Source organism: Medicago sativa, chromosome 1 (genome assembly GCF_051527215.1).
Source record: "Medicago sativa cultivar Bolivia chromosome 1, Bolivia_mono, whole genome shotgun sequence".
NCBI classification, from domain to species: domain Eukaryota; kingdom Viridiplantae; phylum Streptophyta; class Magnoliopsida; order Fabales; family Fabaceae; genus Medicago; species Medicago sativa.
This window is the reverse complement of record NC_140749.1, coordinates 21,899,803-21,919,118: the sequence shown is the minus strand read 5'-3', so window position 1 is coordinate 21,919,118 and position 19,316 is coordinate 21,899,803. Positions and strand designations below refer to the sequence as shown.

Below are 19,316 nucleotides of genomic sequence, written 5' to 3'. Positions count from 1 at the left end.
AGGATTTTTTGTGTCTCGCAAAGCATGTCAGTCCATTTGTAAGATCCTCCAACAACATTTGTTTAAGTATATACTTTTCCAAAAAGAGAGTTAACTTGTGGGTGATCTCTGAAAATAGCAATCAATGCAAGTTAATATTTATGAGCAAAATAGTGTACATAAAATACATAAGAATTTTCCCTTAAGATCAAACTTTTGAGACCAGAAAGTTGTCCTTGCATGTTGCTAGCCCCACCATAACCTTGTCCACGAATTCTTGAAGTAGTAAGACTATACTTGCAAAATAGATCATCTATGGCAATTTTTAATGAGATGGTTGTTGTAGTTGTAACATGAACAACGCCTAAAAATCGCTCAATAATACTTCCATATTTGTTAACATATCTTATAAAAACAACTATTTGCTCCTTATCAGATACGTCTTGAAGGTGAGAAAATCACAAGAAGGGGGGTTGAATTGTGTTTTAAAATTTCTTCGTTTCTCCTAAGTTGAAACACACTGATCAGAAGCAAAATGAGACTGCTTCTGAAGTGAGATTCAGAACTAAGATGCAGCGGATAAAACCAGAAAGAGAAGGAAGAAAGACACAAAACAATTATACTGGTTCCTTCCACAAACCGGAAGTAGTCCAGTCCCCCTTGCACTTCCAAGGAGAGTTCACTAAAATGTAATGTCAAATTACAACTGCTCACTGCTACAACTAGCAAGAGACTTCAAATTGCTCAAGCACACAAGCAAGAGACTTCCTATGCTCCTGAACACAATCAAGAGACTTCTAATGCTCAAGCACAACTGCAAGAGACTTCTAATCAAAAAGAATTACACAGAAAAAAGTTTCAGGGGTGCTCACAATACAAAACAAATACAGACTCTTAAGACTTTAGAATTTCTAAGATATGAACTTGAAAACAGAAATTCTAAGTGAACTTTGAAATGCAGAACAATTTCAGTAGAGTTTTGGCACTTGTTAATTGTTGTTGAGTCTAATGAAAATTGTTACCAATCTCTAAGTCTTTACTCCTTTATATAGAGATGTGAAAGAGACGTTGTGAAATTGCCAGCACATCAAAAAGAGTCGTTTGAAGCTTTGATCAATCACCAATGATCTTTTTCCTGATTTGGTTGTTGTCCTATGAAGAACTAATTTCAAATCCATTCCCTTTGAGAAGGAACATCGTTGCAGGCAGAGCTGTGTTTCAGAGCTGTTTTCTTGTCTTGTAGTGGAGACTCTGCAGAGTAGTGGAGATAGTGGTTGTACACTTCGTACAGTTGTACTATGTCAACTCTTTTTGAAGATAAACATCCAAAACCTTCAAATCTTCACAAAATGACCGTTGCTTTGCATTCCCAGTCTTCTACATTGCTTTCGAATCCATTGAACAGCTTTTGAAGTATTAAATCTTGAATCTTCAGCTTCTGGTGATTTTCAGCTTTTGATGAAGTTGCTTCTGAACTTGCTTCTGATGAACTTCAGCTTCTGATGACGTCATCATCTTCAGGAGCGCTTTGTCTTCAGGAGCACTTTTTATCTTCAGGAGCACTTTTCTTCAGACGCTTAAAGCTTCCTTTTTGTTGGTCTTTAAGCTCTCTTTTGTTCTTCAGAACCCATATATGACGTAAATATTTTGACTATGGTCCTGTACACTTGAACAAATATTAGCTAGTCCAATTGACAATTTTTAATACTTTGTTATCATGAAAACTCTCAAGGTTTATTGTTAAACACATTTTGTTCCAACAATCTCCCCCTTTTTGATGATGACAAACAATTGTATTTAAAAATGTGCAATTGTTGTTAATTCAATTAACTAGTTGACTTTTAAGGGTATGAGGTTTGCAAGCTTCCCCTGAGTCTAATAGTCCTTAAGGTGAGTTTTGTAAGCTCCCCCTGAGTTCTATCCAAGTTAATTAAATTCGTCATTTAAGAACGAAATAACTCTCAAAATAATCTCACATTAAAATAGACTAAGAGATAAGAAGTTGGTCCTATTAATTTAATTTTAATTTTTAAATTAATGGGGCTCAGAGCCTATAAATACTATACATACTACTCCCCCTTTTGTCATCAACAAAAAGTTTAAAAACTTAAGACAAAAAGAAAAATAGTAAAAAGATAGTGAGAAAAAAAATCCTATAATCAGAGCATAAAAAAACTAAACAAATAGAATAGAGCAAGCAAAATAATCAAATGTATATCAGAGCAAGACATATATCAGAGCATGAATCATGAGACATATCAATAGCAAGAGAATGAAGCTCAGAGGCATATATTAATCAGGAGCGTAATAAGTTCAGAAGCATAATAAATCAGAGCAAAAAAAAAGAGAAGGAAAATAAAATTTAAACAAGCTAAGTGTGTGCAACTATGGGTTGGCTTGTTTGTTCATCATTTCCATCATCTTTCTGATCATGTCTTGAGTATCATCTTGCTTCTTCTGCATGGCTTTCTGCTGATTCTTCATTTCAAGCTTGAACTCTTCATTACTCTTAATCAGATTGTCCTCTCTGATTTTAGCTTCCCTCAATGCTTCTTTAGCCTCTTCTAGCTTTGCTTCTGTAGAAGTCTTGTATTCCAGCATGAGTAGCTTCTGCTCTATCAGATCCTTTTCCAGCTTCTTGACATGTTTTTCCAAGATAATGTTCCTTTGAACTAAAGCTAGATCAGGAGATGCTTTCTTCAGATTGACATTGGTGAGGAAAGTCAAATCCAGATCTTTTGGATGTACTCTTGAAGGGATGAAGTCATAGATATCTCTCCCTTTGATGCTTGGAGGACTCTGAACCCAAGTTTTCAGGACCTTGACTTCCTGCAGACTGTTATCAATACCCTTAAGCCAATCTTGAAGCTTCTGCTGAGCTTGAGCTTGAATATCTAGGCATGTAGATTGGAGTGCATACAGTACATAATCCACTCTTTCCTTGAGTCTGCTCCATCTCTTCTCATGGTTTTCTTCATGCACTAGGTGAGCTCTTGCTTGAATCTGTAACACCCCGTTTTCTCAACATAAAAATTTCAAAATAAAAATCAGAGTTTAACAACTTAAACGGAATGCTACACTTCTTAAAATCATAAAATGGAATAAATAAGTATTTATCCTTCAAAATTCAGCAACATAATTAATTAGAACTTCGCAGCGGAAATTATTTCAACAACTTAAAAATAGCCTTGGCACGCATGCCTCATCATAAAAATCTCATAACATCTTGGTTCATCAAAATTCATGGAAATTCATAAAACAATACGTAAGGAACAGAAACAATAACAAAACTCCCATCCCGTTACGTATCAGAGCACCTAAGGACACACACTTGTGAGGAGTCCACTCACGATCGCAACTAATCTTGGTTACCTGCAAGTTACCCATACGAAGAGCAACATTTTCAAGCAGAAGGGGTGAGATTTCACAAACAATAATATTAAGCATATAATTCATCAATTATATTTAACAACTTAAGCATTATCAATAAATCATAATAACAATTATGTAAAATCATAGCATCATAATCATTTACCAACTTAAACGTAAAGCATCATATCATCAATCATATAGCATCATAGCATCAACTTAAACATCACCATCATAAACCACTTCATAATCAATCATCATAAACAACTTCATAATCATTCATCATAAACAACTTCATAATCATTCATCATAAATAACTTCATAATCATTCATCAACTTAAACGTCATAATCCTTCATCGACTTAAACAACTTCTTAATCGACTTCAACATCAACTTCATGAGACAATTTAACACTTGACTCGACAAATGCAACTCGACTCGACTATGCAACTCTTATCTTCTTATATCATCTTGAATATGCAAATGCATGTGGTACCAATCAGGGCATCAAGCCCCCAACATATATGAGTGTAAAAAGGCTCCAGGGCATCAAGCCCCCAACTTAATTGAGCAAAAGCTCCAGGGCATCAAGCCCCCAACATATATGAGCGTAAAAAGGCTCCAGGGCATCAAGCCCCTAACTTAATTGAACAAAAGCTCCATGGCATCAAGCCCCCAACATATATAAGGGTAAAAAGGCTCCAGGGCTTCAAGCCCCCAACTTAATTGAGCAAAAGCTCCAGGGCATCAAGCCCCCAACGTGGTTAAGCAATGGCTCCAGGGCATCAAGCCCTCAACTTTAATGAGTATGCAAATGGACTCAACATCTTACAACTTGTGACTTTAATTGTAAACAGCAACATAACATCAAATTAATCATGGGATATAACAATATCAATGAAAACATCATTCAAACATCACATAGATTTCACATACATTTCACATACATTTCACATATTGCACATATGATTCATAAACAACATTTAAACATCTTATAACAACATACTCATCATTCATATCAAACCAAGTTAGATTCATCACAACACAGATTAAATACTCATAAACACCTCAACTAAACCCCTGATACTTAAGTTTGAAGTTTGGGAACCAACCATAAGTTTTGGACTAACTCAGAATTAGTTATGCTAAGTTTCTCTTAAGGTTTTCTCAAGACCCACTTGGACTATTTCCACCATAACTCAAAATATACAAATCATCTTCAAGTCAAACCAATGCCTTTAGAAAGCTAATTCAATTATCTACAACTTTCATACATCAAAAGCCAATTCAAAACAGAAATGGGTGAAAAATATGTAAGAACGCAAAATAGGGAATGGTTTTTCCGAGACCTACTTGGACTATTTTTATCATAACTTAAGATTCACAAAACATTTTTGAGTCACTCCAAAGCCATTAGAAAGCAAACTCGATTATCTACAACTTCTATGTTTACTATCTACATTAATATCATATCACTAACCATTTACTATCTACTAATATCATATAATATATTATTATATATAAGAAATAAAAAATACGAAAATAGAAATAAAAAATACGAAAATTACCAAAAGCCAGTTGTAAACAGAAATGTATGAAAAAGACGCAAGAACGCGAAACAGAAAATGCTGTCACTGGGCAATTTCGCTAATAGCGAAATTCTAGCTAATAACGAAAATGTTCCAGAGAATTTCGCTGATAGCGAATTTCTGGCGAGTTTTTCATCTATTGTTATGATTTTAACACCATTTTCACCACAAAAACCCAATTTCTGATCCCCCAACACCCATAAATAATAGGGAACTCAATCTATGTCTATTCTACCATCTAAACATCAATTAAACACAACAATTCATGAGAATTCATACACTTTCTATAATCTTTATTGAATTAAACCTAATTTCAACTTCTCTAAAACCTACAACAATTGATTAACCTAATTCTCAAATTCTCAAAAACTAATCCTACAATTTCTTAAATACAATCATATGAATTACATACTTAATAAAATTGTATGCTAGGCTCACCCTTACCTTAACAATCGATGCAGCCTCTTCTCTCTTCTCTTTGTCTTCTCTTCTCTCCTTGTTCTCCTCTTTTCCAAAAAGCGGTTTAACGTAAAAACTCTTTCTAACCTAAGCTTCCTTATTTATAATACTAAATACTCTTCCTAAATCTATTTAGGCCCAATAACTCTTTCTTCTTTCTATTCTAACCCCCAAATCTACTTACTCTAATAATTCTCATATTCTAATAAATAATAGAATAAAGCCACTTAACAAAATACCAAAACCTCACATATTTAAAATAAATCACTTAAATAGACTCTAACTTAATAAAAATAATTAAATATCAAAGTGGGCATTACAGAATCAGCTGAACCAATTCCTGTCCTATGTTCTCACATACATTCTGAAGTAATGTAGAATCAAGGAATATGGTTGGTGATGAAGGTAATTTTATAGGTTTTGGTTTAGCTACAGGTACAATGGCTAGATTTGATGATGACGGTTGGTCATTTGTAGAGTTTGGTGTTTGAGTGAAGCTGGTTGAGGGTTGGTCATTGACAATATCTATATGGAAAAGCGTTCAATCACTGATAACAATCCTATCATAGACTCTTCTTGTCTGAAATATGATTTTGTTCTTCTAGGACTATCTTTGTTTCCAATGATTAGATCCTCAGGATGTGAAGACTTATGCTTGAATGTGTTCCTGGAATGAATAGCTTGCTGAGAGCCATCTTAAGCTTCATCAGAAGCAACTTCATCTTGTGCTTCTGAGGTGGGTTCAGCTTCTGGACTGTCTTCAGATTCAGCTATCTGATCAAGTTCTGATGTATATTCAGGAACCTGTATCTCTGCAAAACTTTCATCTTGATTTGGAGTTTTACTTCCAAGCTCTCTGTTATCAAATTTAACGTGCATTGATTCTTCAACACATGATGTTTCTGAATTATACACTCTGTATGCCTTTGACCTTTCAGAGTAACCTAAAAAGATTCCTCTTTGGGCCTTGGCATCAAATTTCTTTAGGTAGAGCTTGTTATTTAGAACGTAACATGTGCATCCAAATTGATGAAAGTAAGAGATATTGGGTCTTCTTCCCTTAAAGAGTTCATATGTTGTTTTCTCCAAGACAGGTCTGATATAGATTATATTTTGGACATAACATGTTGTATTCACTGCTTCTGCCAAGAAATGTTTAGCCAAATTGTTTTCATGAATCATGGTTTTAGTCATTTCTTGTAAAGTTCTATTCTTTCTCTCTACAACCCCATTTTGTTGTGGAGTTCTAGGATAAGAGAATTCATGGACAATTCCAAGTTTTTCACAAAAAATTTCAAACTGCTTATTTTCAAATTCTCCACCATGATCACTTCTGACTTTTAAAATTTTCATTTCTTTTTCAGACTGTATTTGAGTGCAGAAGTTGCTGAATACATCACAAGCAACATCCTTACTTTTCAGGAATTTTACCCAAGTCCATCTGCTGTAATCATCAATAATAGCTAACCCATATTTACTTCCATATAAGGATGCAGTGCTAGCTGGTCCAAATAAATCAATATGGAGTAATTCTAAGGGTCTGGAGGTGGAGACAATGTCTTTTGTTTTAAAAGATGATTTCACAATCTTTCCTTTCTGGCATGCACCATAGAGTGCATCTGAATGATAGTCAATGTCAGGTAGGCCTTTGACAAGTTGTAACTTACTAAGCTTAGAGATTAATCTCCAGTTAGCATGCCCTAACCTTCTATGCCACATCCATTTCTTATCATTCACTGAAAGAAGACAAATTACCTTCTGGTCAACCAGTTCAGAGAAATTGATTTTATAGACATTCTCCATTCTCTTTCCCTTGAATACTATGTATTTGTTTTCCTTGTTGATTACAGTGCAGTTGGTCTTTTCAAACATCACATCATAACCATTGTCACAAAATTGACTAATGCTCAATAGGTTATGTTCAAGACCTTCCTCCAACCACACATTATTAAATGAGATAGAGGAATTACCAATAGTTCCTGTACCAATGATCTTGCCAGCCTGGTTGCCTCCAAACTTCACACTTCCTCCTTCTTTCATAGTGAGGGTGAGAAACATAGACTTCTCTCCTGTCATATGCCTTGAGAAACCGTTGTCTAGGTACCATGATTTTGGCTTTACCTTTGCTCTTAGACATATTTGCAGTATTGACAATTTCAGATTTAGGTACCTATTGTTTTATGGGTCCTTTCAGGTTAGTACTAGAAGTTTTACTCTTCACTTCTTGTACCTTGTGCTGTAAGTTTGGTTGCTTCTGGTTAACCATTACCTTAGGTTTAACAACCTTTGGTTTTGGTACTTCAGAAACAGTAAATGTCTTCTTCTGAAACTTAGACTTCAGAACCTCAGATTCAGGTTTCACCAAACTCTAAGGAACAGGTTCTGATCTCTTTAGAATCCTGGTCTTTGAAGTCTTAGAGTCAGAGTTAATCATAGCCTTTGACTTAGAGTTCTTTGGCATTGATGTAATCTTAGCCTTAGAGCTAGAAGCTTCAGGTTCTGATTGAACAACAGTTTCCAACTTAGCACCTTCAGGTACAAAGAAGGTTTTCAATCCTTCCTTGATGCATTCACAACATGCTTTGAGACTGATTTCATTAGGTTTCCCTCCTGAAAATCCAATTCCTTTGCCATTGTTTCTGTAAATGCTGTAAATCATTAAAGCAACTTTGCTTCTATCAATATCAGACATAATAAAATCTTCAAGAGCAATCTCATGCTTGCTTAAAGACTTTCCATTACACTTTTCTTGCAGCTTCTGACAAAGATACTTTCGCTTTTCTTCATAAGTTTTACAAATGAAGTCAAAACCTCTAAGTCCTTCTTCAGAAGCTTTCAGATCCAATAGAGTTGATTCTTGTTGTTTCATTAAATCAACATATTTTTCTTTCAAATCTTTCAACTCATTGGTTCTCATTTCAAAATGTGTAAGGAGTTCTTTAAGTGACTCAACAAGTTCATCTCTGGGAATTTTAGAGTATACCTCATTTTCATCTTCAGAATCTGAGTCAGGATCTGCTTCTGAAGTCTCAGTAGCTACTAACCCAACAGCTACCTTAGCATCTTCGTCAGCTTCTTCCTTTTCAAACCCAGATTCACTATCCAAATCTTCCCAGGTTGTCATTAAACTCTTCTTAATCTGCTTTCTGAATTTCCTTGTGTTGAAGCTTGATTTCTTAGACTTATCCTTTGACTTCTCCTTCTGAAGATCAGGGCAATCAGCAATGAAATGTCTAGGCTTCTTACAGTTGAAGCAACCCTTCTGATCTTCTTTCTTGAAGCTCTTGTAACCACCTTTCTTGCTTAGAAACTTTCTACTCTTCATTGCTAGGTACTCAAGCTTGTTGGAAAGCATAGCCATATCTTCAGTAGGATCTTCATCAGAATCTCCATCTGGTAACTCATCTTCATATCCAATAACTTTAAAATCTTTTGATGACTTCCCTTTAGATGGTAGAGCAATAGATTTATTCTTCTCGGAAGGTTTATGTTAAGACTAATTTCATGAACTTTGAGAGAGCTGACAAGATCTTCAACACTCAAGGTGTTTAAATCTTTAGCTTCCTCAATAGCAGTAACCTTAGGTCTCCATCTAGCAGGCAAGCTTCTCAGTATCTTGCTGACATGATCAGAAGCAACATAACTCTTTTTCAGTATTTGCAGTCCAGAGACTAGGGTTTGAAACCTTGAGTACATCTCCTCAATAGTTTCATCATCCTTCATCTTGAACAACTCATACTGATGTACAAGCATAAGAGCTTTTGCTTCTTTGACCTTCTTGCTGCCTTCATAGTTATCACTCATCTTCGTATACTCTGCTTTAGGTATAGCAGTGACAAGTGCTCCTCTGATAATATGATGCTTCTTGTAAAGTTTCTTCAAGGCAGGAGTATGTTTCTTTCTATCAACAGCAGCTCCTTCTTCATCAAGAACCAAGTCACCAACACCATCTTCAAGCATATCCCACAATTCTTCATCTAAACCCATGATATAGTTGTAGAAGTTGGTTTTTCACCAAGAAAATTCTTCAGGATCTCCATTGAACTTAGGAATCTTTCCAAAGTTAGATTTCTTGTCACCATAATCATATGGAACAGCGTTGTGCATAGGTCCAACATTGGAGGATTCACCAGACATGTTTTTCTCAGATCTTTTTCTGTTACACTGTTAAGTGTTAAGACAACAAACCAAGGCTCTAGATACCAATTGAAGGTGAGAAAAACACAAGATGAGAATGTGTTTTAAAATTGTGTTTTAAAATTTCTTCGTTTCTTCTAAGTTGAAACACACTGATCAGAAGCAAAATGAGAATGCTTCTGAAGTGAGATTCAAAACTAAGATGCAGCGGATAAAAACTGAGAGAGAAGGAAGAAAGACACAAAGCAATTATACTGGTTCCTCCCACAAACCGGAAGTAGTCCAGTCCCCCTTGCACTTCCAAGGAGAGTTCACTAAAATGTAATGTCAAATTACAATTGCTCAATGCTACAACTAGCAAGAGACTTCAAATTGCTCAAGCACACAAGCAAGAGACTTCCTATGCTCCTGAACACAATCAAGAGACTTCTAATGCTCAAGCACAACTGCAAGAGACTTCTAATCAAACAGAATTACACAGAAAAATGTTTGAGATTGAACACTTGATATACAATCAGAGGTGCTCACAATACAAAACAAATACAGACTCTTAAGACTTTAGAATTTCTAAGATATGAACTTGAAAACAGAAATTCTAAGTGAACTTTGAAATGCATAACAATTTCAGTAGAGTTTTGGCACTTGTTAATTGTTGTTGAGTCTAATGAAAATTGTTACCAATCTCTAAGTCTTTACTCCTTTATATTGAGGTGTGAAAGAGACGTTGTGAAATTGCCAGCACATCAAAAAAAAGTCGTTTGAAGCTTTGATCAATCACCAATGATCTTTTGCCTGATTTGGTTGTTGTCCTATGAAGAACTAATTTCAAATCCATTCCCTTTGAGAAGGAACATCGTTGCAGGCAGAGCTGTTTTTCAGAGCTGTTTTCTTGTCTTGTAGTGGAGACACTGCAGAGTAGTGGAGATAGTGGTTGTACACTTCGTACAGTTGTACTATGTCAACACTTTTTGAAGATAAACATCCAAAACCTTCAAATCTTCACAAAATGACCGTTGCTTTGCATTCCCAGTCTTCTGCATTGCTTTCGAATCCATTGAACAACTTTTGAAGTATTAAATCTGAATCTTCAGCTTCTGGTGATTTTCAGCTTCTGATGAAGTTGCTTCTGAACTTGCTTCTGATGAACTTCAGCTTCTAATGACGTCATCATCTTCAGGAGCACTTTGTCTTCAGGAGCACTTTTTATCTTCAGGAGCACTTTTCTTCAGACGCTTAAAGCTTCCTTTTTGTTGGTTTCTAAGCTCTCTTTTGTTCTTCAGAACCCATATATGACGTAAATTTTTTGACTATGGTCCTGTACACTTGAACAAATATTAGCTAGTCCAATTGACAATTTTTAATACCTTGTTATCATCAAAACTCTCAAGGTTTATTGTTAAACAGATTTTGTTCCAACACGTTTCTTGATTCATCAACAAGAATATCAAACAATTCATCTCCAAGATCCTCAATAACTTTAGTGGTTTCCACGAAGGAGACATTGACAATTTCCTTTTGAGTAGACAAACCAGTCATTTTATCATTTTCAAGAGCATTTTATAATACAACTCACTTCACCTTCTTTTTTCTGTTAGCAAACCATCTAAGCATTTCAAGGAAGTTTCCTTGATCAGAAGATTCTATTGATTCATCACGACGACGAAAAGGGAATCCTCGCTTCAATATAAGTCAAATGCAATCAAGTGATGCCGTCAACCACCTTTGATACAAGTTACAAGTTGTTTGAGAATGCTTAGACATCAAAACTTCAATATGGTGATTTTGTTTCATCAAATCTCCACATTTCTTCCAAGCAATATTGTGAGTAGAATTATTGTCTCCTCCAACATGTGATGAGTAAAACTTTTTATTCCATTTTATGAATCTCTCTGTTATCAATGTATCACCACCAAAGTGCTTTCCAAAATTAGGTCTAAAAAGATAACAACATAAAAAAAAATTGCGGCGTCTTTTTCAATACTGTACTCTAACCGATTACCAAATTCATTAAACCATGAGGGACAAAATCTTCTCATTTAATTTCCAATTTTTCTTTGAGGAAACTTGTGTTGAATAGGTTGGCATGGTCCTCTTTGCAAATATGTTTTGCGTATTATCTCTTGATCATTAGGATGATACCTTTACATTTTAGGTCGCTTTCCAGAATCTGACGGTTACTCTTTCAAATTACATGGAACATGTTGTTGTTAAGAACTAGATCCTTGCTCATGCAACTGTAGTTTTCGCTTAATTTTTTTTCAATAACTCCTACAACAACCCACACAATAAGAAACTTTAAGATCCGACTGATATATTTGTGAAATAAAAAAATAATATCTTTCACAACAAGTTGCAAGTTAAGGACCACTGTTTTTGGGTAAAAATGTTATCTTAAAAAAAAATATTAACTATGGGAATTCAACCTCTTTTTTTGGTGTCAGTTCTTCGTTATCCCTTAAATTACTAAACAGGCTCTGGCTAGGGTACGAGACCATCATAGGTCTCTCACGGTGCAAGACTTTGTTCTTTTTTTATTTTTTTGTTGCAATTTGTTTTTAAACCATTGGATTTACTTTTGTTAATTAGTGAAGGGTGTGGATTGATCTAAAAGTTCCCAAAGTTGGCCAGTTAAAAATTGTATTGTTGATAAACATACTTTCATTTAAAAAGGGTAATTTAGTCAATGAACCAAAAACCAAAAATACTGTTAAAAACACGGTGGATTTGGATGTTGTGGAAAGCCATTGAAATGGATGGATTTGCACCATGTGTGCTGGAAAAAATTAGACCAGATTTTTTAAAACGTAATTAATAATTGTCCTTATATTTAGGAGTCAAAAGACGGGTACATAAGTGTCCGATTTTCCCCTCTTTTTATTATGTTAACGTTTGATAATTATGAACGATTTTTTTTTAGAATGCTAACCAGTGCCCTCAAGGCAATGGTTAAACATCTAAATCAAATAAGTTTTAATGAAAAAGATGTGTAATCATTATTTTATCAAAAGTAACATCTTATGTTTCCAAGACAAAATTTCTAATTGTAGATTCCTTAACCATTGCCCTGAGGGCACTGGTTAGCAAGACCCTTTTTTTTTTTATAAAATTTAGATTTTGATTAAAACTAAAAATATAAACGTTCGTTGCTTTCAAGTTATAATAACAAACCAAACTAACCATGATTATTTATTTCAATGACATCAATAATATAATAAAAAATATATATAATTTAATTCTATGAAGTCCGGATACGATACGGGTACGCGGATACGCAAATTTTTTTAATTATGATACGATACGGCTAAGATATGTTAACAAAATCAATATCAATAGTGTATATATATATATATATATATATATATATATATATATATATAAACTAGGTTTTTATGCCACCACATGTCACTTTCACGTTTATTTGCATTATTTTTATTATTTTTCTATTTTTTAAAACCAATATTTGATTTGGCATAAATGTCTCAACAAACTTTTGATCTTATCTATTAAATATTTTACTTAACTTTTTCATTGAATTTCTACTATTTTATGTAACAGAAATATCTCAACAGAAATTACACAAATTCCTAAAAGTTAATTTTATTTTATATGTGTTAATATTTTTATTAAATCCAATTAATTTTATATGTATGTGCATCTATAAATTAACACTAAAATAGCGATGTGTATTTTTGCACATTTTTTTCCTATTATACCCTCATTTAAATCCACCAATAAATTCCTACTTTTTTGCAGACACTTTATCTTTCCAATAAATTTAATATGTTATCTTTCTCCACCAATAAATTCCTACTTTTTTGATTACACTTGAACTCTTCAATACTATATAATTATAAAAGTCACAATATACAAAAAATAATACATGTGATCAAAATAAAAAATGTAAAGTTTTCGTGTAAATCATATTCTATTTTCATCCATATGTGAGGTTATCTCCTCTTTCTCGTTACATTCATCCACCAAAAACATAATTTTTAATTGGTTATCGAAAAACAATTATAGTGATTCATATCTTAAATTGAATCATATACATCTCCATTGAATTTTCACATCACAATCTTTTTTTTTACACTTCGTTTTTTTTTCTTCCAGGATACGTCTTCCTGAAGTATCTTATAACAAACTCAAGAAACCATGTTTATCTTTTTCAATAACAACAATAATTTAACAAATATAATATAAATCCATACATTTTTTAATACTACCAACAATATAACATTAATTCCTTAAAAAAAACAATATAACATTAATATATAGGAATTTTTTTTAAGGATTATTTAATTTAGAAAAATTTGTTTAAGAGTATAATTAAAATTATAAAGTATTCAACCCAAAATCTCTATCCCCTTCATATATAATATTGTTCACGTTGTAGTGAGACAATCTTTCGTTCTTTGATAATCTTTTAAAGACTAACTTTCGTTCTTTTAGAATCTTCTAAAGACCAACTTCCGTCCTTTGAGAATCTTCTAAAGAATAGTTTTAGTTCTTTGAGAAACTTTTAAAGACTAACTTTCATTCTATAAGAATCTTCTAAAGAATAACTTATGTTCTCTTATAATCTTCTAAAAACTATCTTTCGTTCTTTGAGAATTTTCGAAAGATTAACTTCCGTTCTTTAAGAAAATTCTAAAAACTAAGTTTCGTTCTTTGAGAATATCCTGAATACTAACTTTCGTTCTTTTAGAATCTTCTAAAGACTAACTTCCGTCCTTTGAGAATCTTCTAAAGAATATCTTTCGTTCTTTGAGAATCTTTTAAAGAATAACTTTCATTCTTTGAGAATCTTCTAAAGAATAAATTTCGTTCTCTTAGAATATTCAAAAAACTATCTTTCATTCTCTGAGAATTTTCTGAAGACTAACTTTCGTTCTTTGAGAATATCCCGAATACTGACTTCCGTATGTTAGAATCTTCTAAAGACTAACTTCCGTTCTTTGAGAATCTTTCAAAGACTAACTTCCGCTCTTTTAGAATATCCTGGATATTAACCTACGTTCTTTAAGAATTTTCTAAAAACTAAGTTCCATTCTTTAAGAATATCCTGAATACTAACTTCCGTTCTTTTAGAATCTTCTAAAAAATAACTTACTTTCTTTAAGAATCTTTTAAAGAATAACTTTCGTTCTTTTAAAATCTTCTAAAGACTAACAAACTTTTAGAATCTTCCGTGATATATTTTCCTATATATAATATATCTTAATCTGTCAAAAAAAAATAAAAAAACAATGTTTAATTGTTTATCAACGCCGGTTTGAATTAAAAAAAAAAACAAACAACTTACAATAATCTATATGATACTCTCTACTCTCTCTGTTTTTTTTTAAGTTTCGTTTGACTATGAATTTAGTGTTCTTATTTAAATGTTGAGATCATTTTTATTTTGTTTTACAATTATTAAAAAATATGTGTATGATATTTAGATTACAAATAATTATTTGTTATATTTTTGGTGGTATCCGGGGTTTGAACCTCAGACCTTGCATATATTATGCATTGTCCTTGTCGATTGAGCTAAGCTCACGGGGACAAATAATTGTTTGTTATGGGAGAGAGATAAAGTGTGTTAAAAATATAAGAATTTGTTGAAGAAAAAGAGAGTGACTAACAATTTTTTGTTATAAGGAAAAATAACACACTAAATTTATTGGTGGATTAACATAGGATACATATAGGAAGAAAACGTGGAAAACACACATTTCTTTAATTTTGTGTTACTATTACAAAACGACGCTTAAAAAAGAACGAAGTGTGTAGCATATATATTAAACGAAGACTTAATTTATTTTTATTCGAATATAGTTAATATATTACTCCCTCCGTCCCTTAATGTAACCACTCATTTGATTTTATTTTTGTCCCTAAATGTAACCTCCTTTTCAAATTACTAGATGCATTTATTACTTTTTTCCTAAACATACCCCTAATTAATACTACTAACTCGTCTTGAAATATGAATAGTCAAATTTAATACACATATAAACAAAGGACAATTTGGTAATATTAATACACAAAACAGACACATTAATTACATCGACAACTTTTCTTAAGAAATGTGAAAAATGCAAAGGGGTTACATTAAGAGACGGAGGGAGTAATTTAAATAGTTGGAAATAATTAACATCTTCAACAAGCTAAGAAAAAGAGGATAGGTGCTATATATGAATTACCTAAATTGACCCATGCATTTAGTACATAAAAAAAAAAAAAAAAAAAAAAAAGCTTATAATGCACCACGCACGGTAGGAGACCCATTGATATTGCCTACGGGAAACGGCGCCATGCAAGAGTGAATAACATAGACATGTAACAAAATTAAAAACAATGCCACATAAACAGTAGAAGTTACATTCCATATCAAGTTAAGCAGTTTTTTTTGTTCCTAACAACACACAAAGTCACAAACATATGTAATGCAATTCACAGTTTCACACAATAATTCTTCGTTGTAGTACATATAACAATCTTTCACACTAAAATGTCTTAGGGATTATATAAATTGTAACCCTAATAAAAAAAAGAAGAAGCTTACTAAAAGATATATCACAAACTAAAAGCCTATCTCATAAGATTGCTTCAGTAAACAAAACTAAAGTTTGATTGAATAAATATGACACATTATTATTGTAACTAATTAAAATGAGCAAAATGACGATGTATACACCATTATATAATCACAAAACAGTTCATCTTTTAGACACAAAAGAGAGGCCAAACAACTAGCACAAGCACATCATTGCGAAACAACCAATAAAAGTGAAACTGCATGTGAAAAATATGACTTTGAATTTGTTGTTCACAATAATTACTTTACAAATAAGCCATAAATGTTAGAATTTTACTTTAAAACAATTCTCTAATCAATTTCACAAACATATCATTAGGACCTCAATTGCGTATTCAATCAACAAATTTATTATAATTGAAGTCATGTCGAAACATCCCAAATTTCAACCTAAACCGTACATTTTTCAATTAATTACCTTAGTGGTAGTTTCAATGTTATCGAAGGCTTAAAAATGTTCCTTTGTGGTTGTACAAGTGAGGAGGACAACGAAATAAGGTGGAGGCGGTGGTGGTTCACACTGCAACATATTTTTGAGATAGAGAGAAATCAACGAGGTTGTAGATGATTGTCGGGTAGGCTCGCGAGAGTGAAGAAGGAAGGGTTGAGTGGTGGCGCGACGACGTGTGGTGGTGGTGCTACCGCCAAAATGAGAGAGTGGTGGTAGTGGAAGAAGAAGGGTTTTCTAAGTTCAGAGAGAAGTTGTAATGTATAAATGAGTGTGTCGAGAGTGTTTTGGGTCTTTGGGTAGCCGGTGCAAAAATAAAATAATATTAGGAAGTTCAAAATGCTAAAAAAGAAGAAGAACTATATGTAAAAAAAAAAAAAAAAAAAAATTTGAGGGATGACAAGTGCATCCCCTGAATGCTATGTGGCTCTGCCACTACCTTGATCCTCCATTGTCATGGCTTCTGTATTACTACCATTCTATATATCTCCCTTCCATAATTTTTTTTTCAAAAAAAAAAAAAACAATGACATTTTTTTATATCAACTCCACAATTATCATACTAGAATTCAGCGGCAAAGCTAGCAATATTTCTATGAGGTGGCCACTTATAAAGAATTTTTTTAAAAACTAATGTAACCCAGGCAAAAAAAATCACTAACTATTACTTATATAAAATGTTCTTCATAAAATATACACTTGATTCAACAAGAACGGATTATATTAAAAATGCGGCAATAACAGATTGTACCAAAAAAGCTATAGTAGAATAGCGGATTGTACCGAAAAAGCTACAACAAAAGAAATAAAAACTAATAGTAGCTATTTATGAAAATTGAACCTGAATGCCCTTCAAAGACTCAAATTTATTCATATTTGCATCTGGGCTAAACTGACTTATTTTATCTGTGTGGTGGGTTGGGGTGTGGGCCTACTATTGTCTTATTTTATTTGTTAAATAAACCAAAGATTATTATTATTTATTATTTATTTCTTTTGGATGTTAATTTTCCGGTTCCTATACGACATGATCAAATAATTTGAAGTTCGACGGGATACTAAATAAGGATGGAAAAAAATTATTTCACTTAAAATAAAACTTGGGGTAACTAAATATATATTATTAGGGGTAGCTTAATATAAAAATATACCTACTCGTTCAAAAACAAAAATTTGGGTAGGAATGACTACCCCTCCCTTATACTAGCATCGCCCCGGCTAGAATTTAGATAATAATAAATATTTATTTAAGCAATTAGTTCTACTTAATGTCCAAAACATAACATAAAAGTTTACCTGAGATATCATAAGTCATAAGTACTTTAATAAAAAAAAAAAAAAGGCTATTTTAAACACTAACAAGTAAAATAACATAGTTTGCTCAAAAAAAAAAAAGTAAAATAACATAGTTACAACTTACCTCTCACATTATTGTAAAAGATTTTTTCTCTTGCCAATATTTTTTTATTTGTTTTTTTTTGGTTGATAAAGATTAAAATCATATATTGTAGGAATCTGAATTTCATTTTTCTTAATATGGTAAGAGATAAGGATCTTCTATCTTTATCCTTTATTATAAAAGCTAGACTTGCTTGGCTAGCATGTTTGCCCTAATCCTTCCTACTTTGCCCTAATTCCCTAGCTTTTTTCCCTCCTAAACATGTAATTGCTCGAGTAATCTCATCCGTTCAAGCATTTGATCACATCCGTTTATTCGACCTTGAAAAAAGTTCTCTCACTTCGTTAATGCAATTGAATACCTATTAAAGCCTAATCAAGTCGAAACATGTACTAATCACTCTACCAATTACTGCCAATTGAATACCTATTAATGCTCACTTATAATGGCAATTAAGAACGTAGTTAATGGCTTGAAAACGTCGTTAATGGCCATTAAAAATGTTTCACGCATACACATAAACATCCCTAAGTTTATGGCAATTGAAGATGTTTCGCGCATACATTTTTTTGGCCTTGCTGTTTCACGCATACACGCCTTGCTGTTTCACGCATACACTAATTCCTGTCGCATTAGGCTACTGACATTTCAATGTTTCACACATGGATTATTTACACCATATTGTGCTATCTGATACAGAGTGGTAGGATGATATGCGTTTCAAGGTGAAATTTCCCTCGAATTTTACCACTAAAATATGCACTAATCACTCTACCAATTACTACCTATTAAAATTAATTATGACGTACTTATTTCAAAAAATAACACATATCATGGTTGATCCGATTTTGAATAGTAATTATTGCGTACTGTTAATGGCAATTATGAACGTAATTAATGGCTTGAAAACGCCGTTAACGGCCATTAAAAACATCGTTAACGTCCTTTTAATCCATGGTACTCCACGCTTTTAGTTGATTTTACGCATTATGCACTAACCACTCTACCAATTACTACCTATTAAATACAATTATGACATACTTATTTCAAAAAATTATTGTTGTTTAAAGGTTGATTCGATTTTTTTTTTAGGGAAGGTTGATTCGATTTTGAATAGTAATTATGACGTAGTATTAATGGCAATTAGAAACGTAGTTAATGGCTTTAAAACGTCGTTAATGGCAATTAAAAACTTTTGAATAGTAATTATTACCTTTAGAACACTACGATTATTCACATTTGAAACTGACGAAGAGAATTGCCAATTACCTATTTAAATACCACTTAGTTGTGCTATTACAACCATTCTCTACTTTAAGCAACTATATATCAAATATAACTCTTTCTTGCAC

At 32.8% G+C, this 19,316-nt stretch overlaps 1 pseudogene; it reads right to left on the bottom strand.

The window, feature by feature from the left end:
• Positions 1-131: 131 nt before the first annotated feature.
• On the bottom strand, positions 132-11,325 carry LOC146953617 (uncharacterized; annotated as a pseudogene).
• Between the last annotated feature and the right edge of the window lie 7,991 nt (positions 11,326-19,316).